The sequence below is a fragment of the Thamnophis sirtalis genome, unplaced genomic scaffold (assembly GCF_051295495.1).
Source record: "Thamnophis sirtalis isolate CommonGarterSnake01/CBP01778 unplaced genomic scaffold, rThaSir2_p1.2 scaffold_2, whole genome shotgun sequence".
Classification (NCBI taxonomy): domain Eukaryota; kingdom Metazoa; phylum Chordata; class Lepidosauria; order Squamata; family Natricidae; genus Thamnophis; species Thamnophis sirtalis.
Window position 1 is genome coordinate 62,174,743 of NW_028261382.1, and position 22,084 is coordinate 62,196,826.

A 22,084-nucleotide genomic window follows, 5' to 3' on the forward strand; every position below is an offset into this window, starting at 1 on the left:
GGAATCCTCACTGAGCTCCTTTGATGGGAGTTTGACATATGGAGCTGCCTGCCGTCCAACAGTTTTTATTTCAGGCTTAACTTTTTTCTTATCTTTTTAAGCCACCTTTTTATTCTCATGGGTCCCTTTTATTCTGGAAAGACGGGTGGCAAAAATAGAAGGTTTTAACGCGTCGCTTCCAGATGTTGTGGGTGCTCCAACACTGGAGGTTTTTAAGAAGAGACTGGACAACCGTTTGTCTGAAATGGCATGGGGTTTCTTGCTTGAGGCAGGGGGGTTGGACTAGAAGACCTCCAAGGTCCCTTCCAACTCTGTCATTCTGTGAAAGTTGCAGAAGTTTTCGGAGTAGCAAAAGACAGGTGTTGGGTGATCCAATGTGCTTGAGGCCCACTGGTTGTTTCTCTGGAGAATGCAGTGGCCCCTCTGATCTACTTGTTTTGTTAGAAGCCTTCTGCCCATCTTCAAATGAAATTCAGTGGTGAAAAAAGTGAGGTTCTACATTTAGGCAATAAAAACAAAATGCACAAGTACAGTATAGGTGGTACCTGGCTCAATAGTAGTAACTGTGAGAAGGACCTTGGAGTCCTAGTGGACAATCATTTAAATAGAAACCAGCCGTGGGAAGCAGCTGCCGAAAAAGCCAACACAGTTCTAGGCTGCATCAACAGAGGGATAGAATCAAGATCACGTGAAGTGTTAATACCACTTTATAATGTTTTGGTAAGGCCACACTTGGAATATTGCATCCAGTTTTGGTCGCCACGATATCAAAAAGATTTTGAGACTCTAGAAAGTGCAGAGAAGAGCTATAAAAGCGATTAGGGGACTAGAGGCTGAAACATATGAAGAACGGTTGCAGAAACTGGATATATCTAGTTTAATGAAAAGAAGGACTAGGGGAGACATGAGAGCAGTGTTCCGATATTGTAGGGGCTGCCACAAAGAAGAGGGAGTCAAACTATTCTCCAAAGCCCCTGAGGGCAGGACAAGAAGGGTGGAAACTGATCAAGGAGAGAAGCAACTTAGAACTAAGGACAAATTTCCTGACAGTGAGAACAATTAACCAGTGGAAGAACTTGCCTCTAGAAGTTATAAACACTCTAACACTGAAATGAAACTTCTTGAAAGCCTCCAGTGATGAAGCTCCCACAACCTCCAAAGGCAACTTCGGTTCCATCGCTTGATTGTTCTCACTGTCAGGAAATGTCTCCTAATTTCTAGGTTGAATCTCTCCTTGTTCAATTTCCATCTGTTATTCCTTGTCTGGCCTTCAGGTGCTTTGGAGAATAGCTTGACCTCCTCCTCTCTGTGGCAGCCCCTCAAATATTGGAGGGCTGCTATCCTGTCTCTCCTGGTCCTTCTTTTCACTAACTAACCAGTTCCTGCAACTGTTCATTGTATGTTTTAGTCCCCTAATCAGTCCCCTAATCATCTTGGTTACAGAATAACAGAGTTGGAAGGGACCTTGAAGGTCATCTAGTCGACCCCTCCTCTCACCCAAGCAGGAGACCCTACATCATTTCTGACAGATGGCAAGTCCAGTCTCTTCTTGAAAGCCTCCAAGGATGAAACTCCCAGAACTTCTGAAGGCAATTTCTGTTCCATGGGTTGATTGTTCTCACTGTCAGAAAATTCCTCCTTGTTTCCAGATTGAATCTCTCCTTGGTCCGTTTCCATCCATGATTGCTTGTCTGGACTTCAGGTGTTTTGGAGAATAGCTGATTCTCCTGGCAAGATTTCACACTCTTTAAGAAGTTTCAGTTCGGTTCTCCCCCCACTAAGTGGCAGCAAAGCACTGCAGACTACAGAGAAAGAAAAGAGAAGGAATGGCGACATTGCATCCCTTCGTGTTTTGATTTTTTTTGTAAAGCTGAGTTGGTTGCCACCACGAGGCAAACAAGGCTTGCATTGTGTGAAGAACCACGCTTTGTGGACTTCAGCAAGCAGAGTCAAAAGCTGAATGCCACCCTTTGTAAGAGAAGGGGAGATCAAAGAGGGTTGTTCAACCACGATGATTAGGGGACTAAAAGCTAAAACATACAATGCAAGAACTGGGCTTGGCTAGTCTAGTGAAGAGAAGGATGAGGGGAGACACGATAGCAGTCTTCCAATATTTGAGGGGCTGCCAGAGAGAGGAGGGGGGTCAAGCTATTCTCCAAAGCACCCGAAGGCCAGACAAGGAAAAATGGATGGAAACTGATCAAAGAGAGATTCAACCTAGAAATTAGGAGACATTTCCTGACAGCGAAAACCATCAACCCATGGAACAGAAGTTGCCTTCAGGAAGTTCTGGGATCTTCATCCCTGGAAACTTTCAAGAAGAGACTGGACTGCCATCTGTCAGAAATGGTGTAGGGTCTCCTGCTTGGGCAGGGGGTTGGACTAGATCAGTGGTCCCCAACCTTTTTATCGCCGCGGACCAGTCAGCCTTTGATAATTTTACCGTGGCCCGCTGAGCGCGCGCAGGGGTGGGGGGCATTGTTCGCGACGACACATTGATTGTTTATATATCAGATTGTTTTGATTAAACTTCCCTGGAGCCTTTGCGCACGGCCCAGGAGCTTTTGCGCACGGCCCAGGAGCCTTTGCGCTGCAGCGATCATGTCCCCCGGCCGCTGCAGCGATCATGGCCCCCGGCCGCTGCAGCGATCATGGCCCCCGGTCCCTGCGCGGCCCGGTGCCAGGTACTCCACGGCCCGGCACCGGTCCGCGGACCGGGGGTTGGGGACCACTGGACTAGATGACCTACAAGGTCCCTTCCAACTCTCTTCATCTGTTTTCCCATCCAAGATCCAGAAAGATTTCAAAAGAAGGCCTGCTGTTTGGGAAAGAGCAGACCTTGTGCAAGCAACATGAAGGGGCGAGGTCGTTCACGTGGCTGATATTTAGCCGAGAGGCTATTAGGAAATCCCAAACTCCAGATTGGGGAGGGGAGGGTGAGTGGAGGTGGGCAGGACATTCTGAATACAGTTGATAGGAAAACCACCTTTGTTTGTCTATCTGTTTGTTGATTATTTCCACAGCTGGCCCAACCAACAAGCAACTCAGGGTCGAGTGCACCATTCAGCAAAGCAAACAACAATAATCATAAAAGGTATTGCACCAGAGGCAAGTTTCAAACAATCCTTATCAGTCAAAAACAGCCGAGGCAGTTGTAAAACTCCTGACCCAGAGCCTGGAAAGGAGGGGAGGGAAAAACAACACCAACAGGTTTTCAAGGACTCCTGAAAGCAGAATGGGACAAGTCACCAAGGCCAACTCACCGTGGGACAACTTGCTGCAGGGCAATTTAATTCCATTTAATCATTTAAAGAAAGTGAGGAGGAACTAAAGAGCTCCTTGATGTGGGTGAAGGAGGAGAGTGCAAAAGTTGGCTGGAAACTCAACATCCAGAAAAGCTAAGATCATAGCATCTGGTTAATTCCTGGCAAATGGATGGGGAAGAAATGGAGGAAGGAGAGATTGGACAACCCTTTGTCTGAAGTGGTGCAGGGTTTCCTGCCTGAGCAGGGGGTTGGACTAGAAGACCTCCAAGATCCCTTCGAACTCTGTTATTCTATTCTAATTCCAAAGAGCATAATTTTTTAAGCCGGCATCACCCCGCACATCTGCCGGATCAAGTCTTTCCAGTTTTCTACTCCTCCGCACCCCATGGTGCTCTGTCCAACAGCTGATTGTGGTGTTGTTTGGCAGTCAGCTGCGGTAATTGACCTTAAGCTTGGTGGGAGGGAAGTCCTGCAGAGGGTTAGAGAACCCAAGGACCTAGCCTACTGTTATTTCTGGAGCTGATTAAGCTCCATTCATCGCCACTGAAACGTTGCAGAAAATGGAAGGCTTCCCATCACATATCTGTGTGGGATCACAGGCAGCAGCTGTTTATGGATGCCCTTTCCTTCTCTTGTAGTCAGCTTTCGGCCTGACTACAACCAAGATGGTGTTTAGCTGCAGCTTACTGCTGGAGCCTAGCTTTGAATTAGGGTGCTGGAGAAGACTCCTGCGATTTCCTTGGACTGCAAGGCCATCCAACCGGTCAGTCCTAGAGGAGATCAACCCTGGCTGCTCTTTAGAAGGCCAGATCCTGAAGAGGAAACTCAAGTACTGTGGCCACCTAATGAGAAGGAAGGACTCCCTGGAGAAGAGCCTAATGGTGGGAATGATGGAGGGCAAAAGAAGAAGGGGACAGCAGAGAAGGAGGTGGCTGGATGGAGTCACCAAAGCAATCGGTGTGAGCTTGAATGGACTCCAGAGGATGGTAGAGGAGAGGAAGGCCTGGAGGAACATGGTCCATGGGGTTGCGATGGGTCGGACACGACTTCGCAACTAACAACAAGAACTAGGCAAAGAACTAGACTTTTCGTGATGGGGAGTGGACGCCAGGTAAGTCTAGATGCCACGGAGTCTACAGAGAATGACCAGAGGCATCTTTTTATTGTGTTTTCTGATTTATTGTCCATATGCAGATGGTTGTGAAATCTGCCCACCTGGGGGGGGGGGAGTTCTGGGAGAAAACCTTGGGGGGGTGGGGTGGAGAAACTCCTTGAGTTGGAGACTCTCTTATCCTGGCAAAAGCACATATGTCTTTCCTCATCGGCCAACAGATGGGTTTGCATTTTCCCGTTTCGTCCAGTTGAGTGGAATGCCAGTTTGAGTGGAATGCTATTGTGTTTATGTCAAAACATTTTCCCCAGCTAGGAGTAATCTGGCTCTGTTCTATACCCCACTAGAGGTGGGTAGTAGTAGTAGTAGTAGTAGTAGTAGTAGTAGTAGTAGAGTAGTAACAATAACAACAACAACGGGGCACTTGGCACCATGTCCAAGAATTTTATAAGAAACATCCACAAACTGCAGCTCCCTGCAATAACACCAGCGAACCTGCAAAAAACTGCACTACTCGGAACATTGTATATTTTAAGAAGGTACTTGGTTGATACCTAGAACGCTGGCAGCAACCCGTATCAACCATTAGCACCAGTCACTGGTATTTGTGATGCATTTTTGAATGTTCAGTTGACTGGGTTTCATATTTAATGAATGAAGTATAATAATAATAACAACAACAAAAACAACAACAAGCCAGGTATTATGGCTGTAGAGGGCCAAAATGTTCAAATAATTGACAATGTGGTACCAGGAGATGCCAGTCTTGAAGAAAACCAACTGGGGAAAATCACAAAATACCCTGACATGGCCAGTGAAACTACCCGATTATGGATGAAACATGTGATAGTGATACCCATTGTCATCGGGGCACTTGGCACCATGTCCAAGAATTTTATAAGATACATCAACAAATTGCTGCTTCCTGCAATAACCCCAGCGGAACTGCAAAAAACTGCGCTACTCGGAAGATCTTATATTTTAAGAAGGTACTTGGTTGATACCTAGGACGCTGGTAGCAAACCGTATCCACCATTAGCACCAGTCACTGATATTTGTGGTGCATTTTTGAATGTTCAGTTGGTTGAGATTCATGTTTAATGAATAAAGTATATAATAATAATAATAATAATAATAACAACAACAACAACAACAACAACATGTTTCCCCAAAAATAAGATAGGGTCTTATTTTCTTTTGACCCCCAAAATAAGCACTTGGCCTTATTTTTGGAGAGGTCTTATTATTAATGAGGTGCAGGAGGCGGTGAGTCTCATGGTGCTGTGTTGCAATATTTTCGGGGTAAGGTTATTTTAGTGCACGTTCTCAAAAGCCCGATGGGGCTTATCATTCAGGGAGGTCTTATTTTTGAGGAAACAGGGTACCGGTATGTGTGGATGTACAAGAGAGAGACTAACTTTGCTTCTTCTTTCCCCCCCCCCCCCCCCCCGAATTCCCTCTTCTGGTTTGGGCAAACATTCCTCCTTTAATTCTTGCAAAGCCTCCCGGGGATTCCGGGATTAAGGTGACATTTAAGAGCAAGGTCTTTGAATGGCTGTGCTTGTTTAAGAAGCTGGGGGAATTTGACAAGCCGTCCTCTACACACACACACCTATTTTCAAGCTTTTTGCAGGCATGAATGGCACAGGTTCTTCTTACCTGATGGCTGAAGCACCGTAAAATATGGAAAACAATAATGAGGAAGGTTACAGCACACATCCTAAGTCAGGTTTCCCACATCTGGTGCTTTCTATACAATGAGCTTATGAGCTTCTAGCAAGAAGCAATGGGTGGAAAGTAATCAAGGAGAGAAGCAACTTAGAACTGAGGAGAAATTTCCTGACAGTGAGAACAATTAATCAGTGGAACAGAAATTGCCTCCAGAAGTTGTGAATGCCCCAACACTGGAAGTCTTTAAGAAGAGGTTGGATATCCATTTGTCTGAAGTGGTGTAGGGTTTCCTGCCTAAGCAGTGGGTTGGACTAGAAGACCTCCAAGGTCCCTTCCAACTCTTGTTATTATATAATTCAGCTTCTATCATTCAGAGAATTGTGGGCCCTAAATTACAACTAACACAACTAACACAACTGGGCTGCAGAAATCCATACAACAGTTATGTGGTACCAAAGAGATACAGGATACTCTTCTAGTTACCCAACTAGTCATCTGGGGGTTTGCAATGCAGATATATATCAGGATAACAGAGTTGAAAGGGACCTTGGAGGTCTTCTGGTCCAACTCCCTGCTCAAGCAGGAGACCCAATACAATTCTGGACAAATGACTGACTAGTTTCTCTTTGAAAACCTCCAGTGACGGAGCATCTAGGCAACCCATTGGTTAATTGTCCTCCCTGTCAGGAAATGTCTTATTTCTAGGTTGGTTCTCTCTTTGATTAGTTTCCATCTATCTCTTCCTCTCCTGCTTGTCCAGAGACCAAGCAGAAGGAAGTTGGCTTAGAAAAATGAACAGTTGTTCCCAACAACCAAAAGTAAAGTTCAAACGCCATCAAGTCTTTCTTCCCTACTTACCCCCGTTATTGATAACAACAGGAGTTTTGATAGCTACCAGCTACCTGCACTCTAAACCGACTCCAATTACATTATTTTAAACTCTTTTGGAAGAATCCTGCTGTTCCTTTTATGCTCTCTTGATGAAATTGCTCTCAATTCAGCAGCCCAACTTCATAAAGGACAACACACGACTTATTTATGTTCCTGGATATTTGAAAGACATCCTCGCTCTACTCTCCCCTACCTTCAAGCCATCAACCCAGAGGCCATCCAGAAAAACAGATGACAATGACAGTGAACAGCAGCAGTACTGGAGAGAGACAGAGACAAACAGACAGAGAGAGAGACAGAGGAGAGGAGACATAAAGACAAAGAGAGAAACAGAGAGAGTGGGGAGGGGGAGGGAGGAGAGGAGACAGAGAAAGGAGAGAGAAGAAGAGAGAGACAGGGAGATAGATGAGAGAGAGATAGACAGAGAGACAGAGGGGAGGAGAAGAGAAAAAGAGAGAGAGGAGAGAGAGAGAAGAGAGAGGGAAGAAAGGAGAGAGAAAGAAGAGAGAGGAGAGCGAGACAGAGACAGAAGAGAGACACAGAGACAGGAGAGAGAGAAGAGAGAAAGGAGAGAGAAGAGACAGAGAGAGAGAAAGAGAGAGACAGAAAGAGAGAGAAAGAGGAGGAGGAGAAAAAGGGGTACAGAGAGACTGACTTTATCTGGATGCCTAATCACTTAATTATTATTTTTTTCAGACCCTGCCGCTGTCCCTCGCTGCTAGTTCAGTCAAATGGAGGCGGTAACATACTCACAAGGAAGAAAACCTCCACCGTCTTGAAGCCTACTTCCCTTTCCACTGACATTTCTACAAAGGTCATTCAATCTCCTCCACTCCGACTAACATTCCCTCCTCCTCCCCCCCCCAATAACTAAATAAAGACGTTGGAAGGGAGGATTTTGAAGGACTTAGAGAAATACGTTTCAAGAAAGGTCACCGATATTGGACTTACGTGTGAAGGGAGTGGAGGACGGGATTGAGCAGGAGAGGGAACAAAAAAAAACCCACCAAAAAAACAAAGAGAAGACCACGTCAAGGTTGTCCCTTTTGCAAAATGACTCCGTTCCCAGGAAGCGGAAACAGCGTTCAAACCCAGTCAACTTATCATCAGCAGAACGGTTATCAAGGGTTTATCGCATTTCAAACGCTTATCTAAACCAAACAATCCGTAGAATGGTGGCTGATAAGGCTGGACTGACAAGGTAATTTCAGCAATTAGAAACCCTACTATGTCACACCGAGCTGATATGAGCGGCTCTACCACTTCAGAGACGGTGGCTCAGTGGCTAAGAAGCTCAGCTTGTCGATCGGAAAAGTCGGAAGTTCGGCAATTCGAATCCCCAGCACCGCGTAACGGAGTGAGCTCCCGTTACTTGTCCCAGCTTCTGCCAAACTAGCCGTTCGAAAGCCCGTAAAAAAAATGCAAGTAGAAAAATAGGAACCATCTTTGGTGGGAAGGTAACAGTGTTGTGTGCACCTTTGGCATTGAGTCATGCCAGCCACATGATCATGGAGACGTCTTCGGACAGCGCTGGCTCTTCAGCCTTGACACAGAGATGCCCCTAGAGTTGGGAATGACTAGCATATATGTGTGAGGGGAAGCTTCCACTTTAGAATGTGGAATCTCTTTCCTCCCACATTCTCCAGATCCGGTTTCGTTACCATTCTCCTTCTCAACATTTATGGCTGGTCAACTGATCAGCTGCTGCCCTTTGAGCTCTCTCTGTAATTTGTTTTTAGTAGAGACAATTTTATCTCCAAGACTTTTTCTTCAGAACCTCAATGTTTTCCCTCACTGAACAAATAAACGGTTAGTTCCACCTTCTCCTGGCTCCTGCACTACACTTGATCTTAGTCAAAAGGCCAAGAAGCTCCTGGCTCCTCCTGGATCTCATTAGAAAGAAGAACACCTGGTCAAATCAACACCTGGCCCCTCTCCCGCTGAAGAAGAGATCAACAGAGGGCAGGCAACCCTTGAAGGCAGCAAGATAACCCTTCAAAGGCTTCTTTGGCTAGAAGCAGACTTCGGCAGCAGAGAGAATCCTGTTGAATCTGTCATCTCTAGTTATTCAAAGATCAAGGAGGTGGTGTTGGAAATGACCTTACTTTGTCCTAGAGAGCTACTTACTGCTTGCCGGGGGAAAGAACACCGGCTGTATAGGTTGGTTTTGTCAGGGAGAAGCAAAAAGAGCTACTTGTGAATAGCAGAAGCAACTTTATTGTCTGCCACCTATAATGCAAGAATCTTCAGGGATCTTGGGGAAGGTTAAGCTTCTGCTGCTTATGGTTATATAAGAACTCCAAGCTAGGCCCTTATTTGACTCCTCCTTCCAGCCTAGCTCTGATGTTGTTCCTTCTAAAATGGCATATAAAGGTAAAAGTTCCCCTCGCACATAGTTGCTAGTCGTTCCTGACTCTAGGGGCAGTGCTCATCTCCATTTCAAAGCCAAAGAGCCAGCGTTGCCCGAAGACGTCTCCTATTTTTCTACTTGCATTTTTCACATGCTTTCGAACTGCTAGGCTGGCAGAAGCTGGGACAAGTAACGGCAGCTCACTCCGTTACACGGTGCTAGGGATTTGAACTGCCAAACTGCCAACCTTTCTGATTGACAAGCTCAGATTCTCAGCCACTGAGCCACCGCATCCCAAAATGGCATATATCTTCCCCAAAGGGTGCCTTTGAGATTTGGCAAATTTAGCCTCAGAGACTGACCTTCTCAACAAGTAGACTTCCAAAAGTCTTGGGTTATCAAAATATTTTTCAGTTTTTCTATCTACTCTCCCTCTTGGTTGGGAGGTGGAAGATAATGTTGACCTCAATAACCCATCTAAAAGGGTTTGGGTTTGGAAAGGCTTTGTGTTATTGAAGAAGTTATAAGCAAGCATTGGGTGAGTGAAATAGACCCTCCTGCTATAATTTAATCTGTTGCTTTTATTTAAAAAAACCTTGGATATTCAGTAAGGCATAGAAGCATGCCTTAAAATTATACTTTTAGGTCCAAATTGCCATGACTTCTAAACAGCACTACTTCTAGACTTATCAACGTCCCAGAGAACACGCTGCTGCTGCTGCTTCTCCTCCTCCTCCTCCTTCTTCTGCCATATCCATCATTGAACGTTGGCGATCATGTTGGCAATCCTATTTTTGTCAGCAGCCCAATGAAAAAGTGCTCCTGAGTTTTGTCCAAATGGGTCCGTTAGATTTTGAAGCCATGATGCTCTTCTTCTGCCTGGACCTCATTTGCCTTCAATCTTTCCTTGGAGAGGATTAAGTGAAGGATGCCGTATTTTTCCGGGTGTGGCATCACATGTCCAAAATACTCTAACTTTTGCTTTTTAATGGCTTTGATGATTTCCCTTGGCTTTCCCAGGTGGCTTATCACCTCCTCATTTCTGATATTGTCAACCCATCTTATACTTAACAGCTGCCTGTAAATCCACATTTCAAATGCTTCTAGTTTCTTTTGAGTGGTTTCTACTTTCTACTCCGTCGAGCAGGATAGAAAAGATGTAGCATCTGACGAGCCTGATTTTCAGGCTTATGTTGTGACTGCAGAAGACCTTTTTCATTTTGAAGAATGCTGTTTCGCGCTTTCTCAGTCCTTGTCTTTACTTGCTGATCTCGGCTTTCATGTAAATTAAACCTGAGGTACATGATCCTTTCCACTTCCTTCCAAATTTATCAGTGGTAAGTTAATGGGCTGTTTGCTGACAACCAGGATCTTGGTTTTTGAGGTGCTAACACACAACTAGGCCTGTTTATTATTGGTCATCTATCAACTAAACCTTCATTCTCTTGCAAAATCTTTAGGAGAAAACCTAGCAATTGGGTAGACTGCAGTGGCTGCCAATTCTTTAAAGTTTTTAATATGGAGGGTTTATTTTCCCTTTCCCATAGTTTGCACAAACTATGCCCAGTTTCAGAATTATGCAGGGCTTAATTTGGCTAATTTGTTTATCTTGCTAAACAGAATGTTTTCTGCAGCCCTTAAGCGGAATGAACTTTCAATCTTGCCATGTCCAGACGTGCTGGGCACCAAAACGGAGGTGACCAGGGACTAGATGCTTTGGTCGAATTTTAATCTGCTTAGTTCTTCCAAAGCTTGCTTGCTAACTGTCGGCAGGACTGAAACTAGCTTGAATTATAGAAGCTAAGGAGTACTTAAAGGGACATGGTGGCTCAGTGGCTAAGACACTGAGCTTGTCGATCAGAAAGATCGGCAGTTTGGCAGTTCAAATCCCGAGCGCTGCGTAATGGAGTGAGCTCCCGTGACTTGTCCCAGCTTCTGTCAACCTAGCAGTTCGAAAGCACATTAAAAATGCAAGTAGAAAAATAGGACCACCTTTGGTGGGAAAGTAACGGGATTCTGTGCCCCTTGGGCGTTGAGTCATGCCGGCCACATGACCACGGAGACGTCTTCAGACAGCGCTGGCTCTTTGGCTTTGAAACGGAGATGAGCACTGCCCCCTAAAGTCGGGAACGACTAGCACATATGTGTGAGGGGAACCTTTACCTCTAGGGAGTCCTAGAGCTTTACATACCATCGCTAAACAGAATAGAGTGGGGTGGGAGGAAATACCAAACAGGCCTCAGCAAAGGAAAAACAATCACTCTACACAGCTGATAGAGTGTCGTGGGATGTTTCAACAACTTTTTTTTTCCAATCAAAATTTAATGAATCAAGAAACAAATCCAGATGTGGAAGGCTGTTTCCCTTAATAAATCATGATGCATGCATTTGGCATGCAAAACGCAAACTAATCTGTTTAAATTACAAGAGTTAATGTGCTTATAAAAGATATAATAGGCTGGCTTCATGGTTTTAATCACAAGTATACATCTTGGATTTCAGAACAGATTACCTAGCTCAACTCTCAAGATTTTACAGTGGAACAGGCATCAAAGGAAGTCCCGTAAACATCCGTTGAGCAAATCTTTTTCTTCCCCTTATGAATTAAATCATTTTTATGTATGTCTGCACCAATTTGGAATCATAACTCCCTGTGTGAACCACAGCATATCATGAAACAGAATTGAATTATCTGTCTATACTCTATCTCTATCTCTATCTCTATCTCTATCTCTATCTCTATCTCTATCTCTATCTATCTATCTATCTATCTATCTATCTATCTATCTATCTATCTATCTATCTATCTATCATCTATCTATCTATCTATCTATCTATCTATCTATTGTAGGAAGTTGGCACCCACCTTTCTCCTAGAAGGATGAGATATTTTAGGAAATATTAAAAGGGCAGAAGAATTCCCCTAAAAGGGGAGGCAGAAACTCACGGGGGGGGGGGCACTTTGGTCAATGGGCCATTAAGGCCTGAGCCACTCTATTCTACATAACAAAGATCTACCTCCTTCAGGCAAAGCTATAGTACGAATTGCCCACAGCCCTTTCATTACATCATCACCCAGCAAGGCTCAACCAAACTTTGGACTCAGGACAGCCTACAGAGTTGTCCCTGCATGGCCCCATGGGAGTCTGAACAATCAATCAGAATACAATCTCAAATTCAAAAGAGGGCATAAAACCAGGGCACTCTCAGCATCTCTTCCCTTTTTTTTTCTTTGCCCAAGATCTGGAAGCATGTGATCCTCCCTTTTCTGCTCAGGAGCTCAAGCTATATGATCCTGTCCACCATTAAACCATCTTTCCAAGCAGCCACCATGTTTCCAGTGTCTTTTTCCCACCTTGGAACTGGATCCAGATGGACATTTCTTCTACATCTATCTATCTATCTATCTATCTATCTATCTATCTATCTATCTATCTATCTATCTATCTATCTATCTATCTATCTATCTATTATTGGTATTTTGCTTTCCAATCTACATTCATTAAAATAGACTCAAAAAATTTCATCTAAAAATTCAATAATTCAGCCAAACTACAAAAATGTGCTTGTGCAATGACTACAGGGCTAAAAACCCACAATGCCATCCAACTGTGCTGCGAAGTGAACAGACATGCAAGCTGATCTTAGAGGGGAAGGAAGCACAGAAGGGAGGGGGGGAGGGAGGGAGGGAGGGAGGGAAAGAGAGAGAGAGAGAAGCCTTAAGGACTACAAAGAATACAACTTTCACTTTTAATTTCTAGGTAACTTGGAATCCTGAAAAAGACACAACTGTGTTTCAGGAGAAACGCAGAGGTCTCCAGCACTCTTCAAATCATTTTTTTGACACATATAAAACAACAACAACAACCAGGAGGCACGCTAGGCAAATGAACCACTTCCACACACCTGCTTCCATAGAATTCTGAGGATCCGGTGGCAGGACAAGGTGCCAGGCTTTCTTCTCCAGAGCAGGCCTGCCATCAGTTCAAATCCTGCTGAGGGAAGCCCAGACAGGCTGGGCAGGCCATGCTGTAGGACGCCAGACCACCGCATCCCCAAAAGGCTCCTCTACGGTGAGCTGCCTCAAGGGAAGCCATCGCACGGGGGACAAAGGAAGCGATACAAAGACACATTGAAAGCCTCCTTCATGTCCTGGATATCGACACCTCCTCCTGGGAAACCCTGGCACACGATCGACTGACATGGCACACGCTGATCCACCAAGGCTGCCAGGCATCTGAGGACAGGAGGACAACCGTAGCACAAGAGAAGCGAGCACTCCCCAAAGCCAAAGCTGCAAATGCTGCAACAGTGGTGCCCACACAGGTTCTGCCCGACATGTGGCTGAACATTACGTGCCCAAATAGGCCTTATCAGCCACCTGAGGACACAGATCCGCTTCGAACACGATGGACGGACATCAAATCATTTTTGACACATGTACTACCACCCGCCACACATTTTACAACTTAGAGGAAAACCAACAACCTGACAATCTTTTGAAAACAACCTCCTACTTGGCACTTCTTGTTCAGTGCACCCGATCTACTAGCTATAAATCGTCATTCCGAATGTTTTATAGGGGGCCATAAACCACTTTTTATAGCTGGGTGTTTGCATCCTGAGACCCAACTAATGTGCAAGGCCAACTATCACATAGAAGGCTTAGCCAAGAGGAGGGGAAAAGAATACAGTTACTACACACCTTGCTACCAGCTACCTCTGACTATTTCATGTCTAAAGCTTGTGGTATGCAAAGACAGGAGATCCTAGATTACTATGTAGTTTATTGTAAACTTTGAAGATGGAGCAGAGAATCTTTTTTTTGTGGGGGGGTGGAAGGGTGACAGATGCTGGATCTCCAAGTGGTAAACTGATAGGAGATGGAAGTGAAGCTGACATTGGCCACCTCTTTCCTTTCTTCTCTGCACCAATGTAATCTTCAATGTATGTATGTATGTATGTATGTATGTATGTATGTATGTATGTATGTATGTATGTATGTATGTATGTATGTTCCAGCATAACTCTGCAGTGCCTCGAGCAATTCCAACCAAACCAAACACAGATGACTTACTCTCTGGAAACAAACACTGTGGGGTTAAGACACCTCTAAAATCCCTCGGGGTGTGTGTGCTGTTAAGATACAGCCTGTTGTGCCTTAAAATGGCTTCTACTGTACTGCTGTAAAATGGTCACAAGATATTTGTACCCAGACGACACATGCTGTAAAGGGAAAATGGATTGTTTATATTAAAATAAAATAAAAAACTTCAATAAATAAATAAAAAGATTGTGAGGAACAGAGAGCAGATGAAATTTAGCGTCTTTTTTTTCTTTCTGCTGCTCATTTGATGTTATTTTTTTTATAAAGCCAGATATTTACAGGAACACCGTGTCAATGTTTTTTTAAAAATAAAAATAAACAACGCACAGAGCTTAATGATGTTTGCTGGTGTTATCAGCACTGAGTTAAATTTAGCTTGGATAAAAGAAATGGTAGCTCTCCGAAGCCATAAAAACAAGCGCCCTATGAAAGTAGAGCAATTAAAATAGGAGTTTTAATGAAACAAAAGTGTGCTAAAAAAAAACACCCAGTGCTCACGTGTGAAGAGGCTGGGGATTTTAAAAAAAAGTAGAACAAAATGAATAGGTCCCTTCTGGTTTAAGTAGCTCTTGGCTTTAGAAAGCTAATTACAGATTGTCCTTGACATACAACAGTTCCTTTAGCGACCATTCAAAGTTACGACGGCACTGAAAATAGTGACTAGTGAATAAAGAAAAAATAGAGAAAAATAGAGAAAATAGTGAATAGAGAAAGGCAGAAAGAGACACACACACCCACACACAGAGAGAGAGAAAGACAGAAAGACAGACAGAGAGATGCAGAGAGAGAGAGAAAGGCAGAAAGAGAGAGAGAAAGACAGAGACACAGAGAGACAGACAGATAGAAAGACCGACAGATAGAGAAAGTCAGAGAGAGACACAGACAGACAGAGAGAAAGTCAGACAGAGAGAAAGTCAGACAGAGAGACAGAGAGAAAGGCAGAGAGACAGAGAAAGACAGAAACAGAGAGAAAGAGACAGACAGACACAGGCAGACAGACAGACAGACACACATACAGAGAGAGAAAGACAGAGAGAGACAGAAATAGAGAGAAAGGCAGAAAGAGAGAAAGACAGAGACACAGAGAGACAGACAGATAGAAAGACAGACAGAGAGAGAGAAAGGCAGAGAGACAGAGAAAGACAGAAACAGAGATAGAGACAGACACAGGCAGATTGACAGACACAGAGAGAGGGAAAGACAGAGAGAGACAAAGAGAGAGAAAGGCAGAAAGAGAGAGAGAAAGACAGAGAGACAGAGAGACAGGCAGATAGAAAGACAGACAGACAGAGAGAGAGAGAGAGAGAGAGAGAGAGAGAGAGAGAGAGAGAGAGAGAGAGAAAGAGAGAGAGAGAGAGAGAGACTGCCGAGTGAGCATGTCCTATTTATAAAGTTTTACATTTCTAGGGCTTGCCACAACTAATTACTGCACCAGCAATGACCCATATTTCCTCTAATCTTTGCAATAAACTACATTTTTATCAGCAAGGACGCCATTCCCGAAGGAGCAGAGGATACGGAAAGGCAGCCCAGCCTCTCCCTCCCCCCCTTTTCCTTCGCAGGGGGTTTGAGAGAGCCGTATTACAGCAGAGGAATATTTCCTTGGGGACATGTTGACTGTTAACTAGTTCATTTCAATTCCAGAGCCCAATTCATCCAGGCGGTGCTAACTGGTTCATGGTGCTCTTAATGAGATGCTGAAATACAGTTGAGGCCACCCTCCTTAACTCTTGGGTGGGAAGAAGAGCTCCACTCGTCAATTTTTTTTTACAAATAAAGGAAACATCGTCTTCCGTCCCCTGCAACCTGGAGCAATTGAAATATTTTATTGGTTAGATTTGGACGTAACTCAAGGCCTGAGAACATAACCAATACTCGTCTACCGAAACATCCCAACTAGTCAGTTGGAACTGAAGAAACTTCTCGGATAAGTAGTGAAATGTTTTTCAAAGAAGAAATGAAACCAGAAAGGCCTGTTGCCTTTTTGGAAAAGAACCTTTGGGACTTGGCTAACACTTCTCTCTCCTCTTGCGGAAAGATTCAAGCATCTCAAAACAGGAGCAATTGCAGATTGTCCTCTTTTGTCCTGGGGTATAACTGTAGTGGCCCGCCGAGGCCAGCAGAGCTGGCAGCAGAGTTGGACAGTGAGGAGGTTGGGGAGGAACATGGGCAAGTCCTGGGGCTGAGAAAAGCTCAGACGAGGCTCTGCGTCGGAGGCAGAGAGGGAGCCAGTGAGGCAGAAGAACAGCTGGAGCATGTTCCCAGTGTGCACATGCGCAGAGCTGCCAGAAGAACAACTAGGAAAGCAGGTCGACTCAAGAATAAAGCCAACCTTGGAGGTGATTAGCCCCTCCCAGAGGAAACAAAAGAGGAGTGAACCGGGAGGGGGCTTTTGTAGGAAACAATTCATTCCTTCGGTCATTTCAAGAGTGGAAAATTCTGTTTGTGACTCTAAGAGACTGTGCCAAGTGTTGCCTTGACCTGGGTTTGGACACTAGTTATCTGGCAGCTCTCCAAGCGAGATAAGGTTCGTGTTGATAAATATTCAAATAAGAGCCGAGGTGGCGCAGTGGTTAAATGCAGCACTGCAGTCTACTTCAGCTGACTGCAGTTCTGCAGTTCGGCGGTTCTAATCTCAACGGCTCAGGGTTGACTCAGCCTTCCATCCTTCCGAGGTGGGTAAAATGAGGACCCGGATTGTTGTTGGGGGCGATATGCTGACTCTGTAAACCGCTTAGAGAGGGCTGAAAGCCCTATGAAGCGGTATATAAGTCTAACTGCTATTGCTATTGCTATATTCCTCTGAAAGACTGTTTGCCAAGCCTTGCTGACTGTGAAGAAAGGAATTCACAGTCATGTAAATAAAAGAGATTTTGCCGGGACCAAGACTCTGCTTCATGCTTTTTAAGGATGCCTGGGTCAGAACTTATCATTTTTTAAATTACGCGGCACTAGGGATTCAAACTGAACTGCCGACCTTGCTGATCCACAATCTCAGCGTCTTAGCCACTGAGCCACTGTGTCCCTTTAAGTACTCCTTAGCTTCTATAATTCAAGCTAGTTTCAGTCCTGCCAACAGTTAACAAGCAAGCTTTGGACGAACTAAGCAGATTAAAATTCATCCAAAGCGTCTATCCTTTGTTAGGGAAACTGTCAGGTTTATAGACAAGGCAGTTCAAGTAAGAATCTGTTACACTGAACGGATTGGGGTATCGTGTAAAGGTGATGTATTTAATGGAACATCAATTCTTTGCAATTAGCACATGTATTTTATTACTGTATTTTCTTTTGCTTATTTTATCCTGGAAATAGACCTTGTATCTTAGCTTTGTTTTCTTTGATATGACTGTAAAACTAATCTATCAATAATCTATATCTGTCTATCTATTGATATGTCTGTAGAACTAATCTTGAATAATCTATGTCTGTCTATCAATATAGTTGTAAAACTAATCCATCAATGATAGATAGATATCTATCAAGCATCCATCCATCCACCCATCTATCATCCATCTATCTATCTATCTATCTATCTATCTATCTATCTATCTATCTATCTATCTATCTATCTATCTATCTATCTATCTATCTATCTATCATCTATCATCTATCATCTATCTATCTATCTATCTATCTATCTATCTATCTATCTATCTATCATCTATCTATCTATCTATCTATCTATCTATCTATCTATCTATCTATCTATCATCTAAATAAGATCAATGCTCAGCTACATGAAGTGGAAGTTATATTTTTAGTGCTACTATTGTATTTTTTTTTTTAAGACAGATTATCTCCACCCATAAAAGGAACGTGTGTATGTGTGTTTGTGTGTGTTCGTGTTCGTGTGTGTGTGTGTGTGTGTTTAAAAAGCTAAGAGTATCAACTGTACAAATATATCATGCTTGCTAATATAAAGAAACTTACAGGCTGCTTAATTTGAATGTTTAAAAAAGTTGACGGGGGGAGGGAGGAAGGAAAGGGAAGGGAAGAGAAAGAGAGAGAAACAGACAGAAAGAAAGAGGGAAGGGAAGGGAAGGGAAGGGAAGGGAAGGAAGGAAGGAAGGAAGGAAGGAAGGAAGGAAGGAAGGAAGGAAGGAAGGAAGGAAGGAACTCAGCCAGTCTCTCAAGGCCATTTCTATGCGCTAATCTTATCACTACTGGTGAAATATTAACCAATCAGTTTCAATATAAATCAGTCATTCTGCTTTTGCAACAGAGCGATGAGAAGGAATAACAAACTTTCTTTAATCCTAGCTCTTTGGACATCGTAGCTTTAATCAAGCTCCATTTCAAACTATATATTGATATTGATATCTATATCTATTTAAAAAACCTGTTCACACAGCAGAGACATCCGAAAGCTGGGTCTTCTAGGATAAAAGCATATTCAAGCTCTTATTTACATGGGAGGCCCTTTGGCCTGGTGCTTTCTATGATAAATTGGACACTTTTTGGTCATTCTTTTCAAGAGAACCTGGATGTGGTCCAACACAGCAGGCCAAGCTGGCCGTTTGAAGGGATGATTCCCTTAGTCAATAAGGCCATTTAACACATTACAGGTGTAAATATCAAAGCAATCCAGAAACATTTCTAATGGCTCCTGGTGGGCTCCTTAAAACCGTAAGAATTAACACCTACTCAGCTTCCAAAATTGGCTGTTACAAACGTCTAATGCCCTTTTTAGTGATCTGAACACTATCCAGAAACTGTTGATGACCAATTAAATGCATAATAGAGATCTCTTTGATTTGCCACTTTAACCCTGATGCTAGTTCTTTCTCCCAGTTAATCATAGTCAACCTTTGGAAACCTTCAAGGTAAAGCTAAGTACCTGGCGAGAACTTGAACTCAACAGGAGGAAAGGTTTAAAGCACATAAATTCTATGAATAATAACTGGAGCACCGTTTGAACACCATCGGCATTGACAAATTTGCCGCTGGTCAATTACAATAGGCAGCTTTACTTGGAACAGCTTACATTCCACGACAACACCTTGAAAACTATCGAACGGCAAAATCTGTCTATCCCAGGTCTTTGGGAAAGCCTTGATAGGTCTAAACATCCAGTCTAAACATCTGGTTGACTATGCGAACAACCATAATAATGCCAGTGACATTGACAAAATCACCATCGGTCAATTGCAAACTCCTGCAACAAAACAACCGAGCTCAGAAAGCACCAAGGACTCCAGAATCAGGCCAGTGTTTTGCTTTTTTTGGTGCACCTGAGACAACCCATTTCAGAAACAATTTTGTTGTAGGTTGTGTCAAATTTTGCAAATGGAGGGAAGCTGTCATCTCTGTGCTTACAGAACCCAAAGCTTACCAAACCTGTTTTACAACAGCCTGCTTAACTGAATCTCACCTTAAAAGCATTTTTTTTAATGAAAGCTTAGGAAAATGAAAAAAGACAGGAAGGAAAAATTAGGCTCACAGTTTGGCTTTTGTAAACTAGAAAATTGGAAGTTGTTATTTTAGTTAGCTATTGTAAGAGCATTTGGTAAAAGACAATAAATGAGGCAGATGGTCAAAATTAGCTCCCTCCCCCCTTCTCTCTTTCCCACCATGTATTAATAGACAACTAGACTGAACAAATGATCTGACTCCCAGCTGCTAAGGATCAAAATTCTCCCTGGTTTGAAATTAAAGTGAGCACAGCCAATTTTGTTTTTAAAAACAACTTCTACAGATTTTAATGACATAAATGCAACAGACTGTTCCCCTTAGTTCAATGAAGATATGGAACATGGATGTGAAATTGCAATGCACTATCTGCAGACACCTTGAACATTGAGGTGTTGGAAACTGTTCTACCAAAGAACAATTCTGGCAAATTCCACTTCTCTGAGACATTTAATTTTGCAATCTTGAGTGTGCCATTTAAGTCAAGGAGCAGGGCTTCCTCAATTAGGTCACCTAGCTTACACCTAGTTTTGAAATCTTTCTTCATTAGTAAGCAATTCTAAAGGTGCTTTTTTTTTCCAAGAGGCATCTGGACTTTCCAGTTTTTCTTTGAAGACGTTTCACTTCTCATCCAAGAAGCTTCTTCAGCTCTGAGTGGATAGTGGGGAATGGAAGGATTTACACTCCTTGCAGACAGCTGGTAATTTGCATCCTTTTAGAGAATCGTTGAGGCCATTTGGAGGTTTATCTGTGCCCTCTGGGTCACCTGAGTGGTGCAAATGGATGCGGAGCCTTCTTGGAACTGCTGAAAGGACTCCTGTGTTGTAGACTAGAGATAGATGATGTCCTACCTCTCCTTGTCTGTTGATAGAGGACTGTTCAGTTTTGACATAGATGGCCTCTTTGACCCCTCTTCCATCCCATTTGCTTTACTGACAACACATATAAACCTCCAAGTGGCCTCAGCAACTCTCTAAAAAGGATGCAAATGACCAGCTGTCTGCAAGGAGTATAAATCCTTCCATTCCCCACCATCCAGTCAGAGCTGAAGAAGCTTCTTGCATGAGAAGTGAAATGTCTTCAAAGAAAAAACAGAAAGTCCAGTTGCCTCTTGAAAGAAAAAAGCACCTTTGGGACAACCATGTCCTGGAGGACTCAGAATCTCCATAAACAGTTCTCTCTATTCTTCCCCATTTGGCTACAGACCTATTTAATTCAGACAAGCGTGACCATGCACCTTCACACACAGTAAGATTACTGCATTCCTTCCATCCTTACCCAAAGTTTGAAAATGAAGCGAGGATCAAACAGATTTTCCAGATTGTTCTTAATATGTCAGATGCAAAGAATTATGATCACAGGAAAAGCTGTAGTGAAGATTTATTGCTCAAGCCTACACATAATAATCTAGTCATACTAAATTGGCACCAGATTGGCATCCTGCCAACAAAAGTGTGTCTAGTCAAGGCAATGGGTTGCAATGTATGGCTGTGAAAGTTGGACCATAAGGAAGGCTGAGTGCCAAAGAATGAGGGTCTTTGAACTCTGGTGCTGGAGAAGACTCCTGCGAGTCCCTTGGACTGCAAGGCGATCCAACTGGTCAGTCCTAGAGGAGATCAACCCTCACTGCTCTTTAGAAGGCCAGATCCTGAAGAGGGAACGCTGGATGGAGTCGCCAAAGCTGTCAGCGTGAGCTTCAATGGACAAGATGATTCAATGGGATGATAGAGGACAAGAAGGCCTGGAGGAACATCGTTCATGGAGTCGTGATGGGTCGGACACAACTTCGCAACTAACAACGGAATTCAAGAAGGATTAGACCATTTGCAGGAATATAATGATTCTAGGCTGATTACTTGCTTAATTCCACCCTCCCACTCTATCTGCTCTTCTTCTACATAATGCTTTTTGTTCTAAGCAATTAAGAGGTCAAGAAGACGTCCTCAAGGAAGTCTCCTTCATATATATTGGGTTGCAACTATCCATCCATCTTATTCTTTACAGATGTTCAGAAGACATCCCGAGTGGCCCAGAGACATTCCTTGAAATAAGGGTAATGTTCAAGGTTGGCATTTTGCTTTACCATCAATGATGCCAACTCTCCGTCTCAGTTTTTAATTAAATTTTAATTAAAGTGTCTTAATGAAAATTAGAGGCAGCTGTCAGGCCCCAAGGAAAGAAGTCATCAGCACTCCAAGGATGCTATTCCTTACAGGAAGATGCCTATAAATTGTGAGCACCTTCAGGGGTCTAGTAGATGTCCATCAACAACACTTGCA

The 22,084-nt window shown here is 43.5% G+C and overlaps 1 protein-coding gene and 1 long non-coding RNA gene across 9 annotated transcripts in view; one reads left to right on the forward strand and one right to left on the reverse strand.

The window, feature by feature from the left end:
• Positions 1-22,084, reverse strand: part of FBRSL1 (fibrosin like 1) — a 615,070-nt gene that overhangs the window by 393,278 nt on the left and 199,708 nt on the right. The window lies entirely within an intron of this gene.
• Positions 3,249-13,535, forward strand: LOC148048888 (uncharacterized). Its single transcript, XR_015695536.1, has 3 exons — positions 3,249-4,377; positions 7,636-8,140; positions 13,051-13,535. It is a non-coding gene; the product is annotated as an uncharacterized LOC148048888 (long non-coding RNA).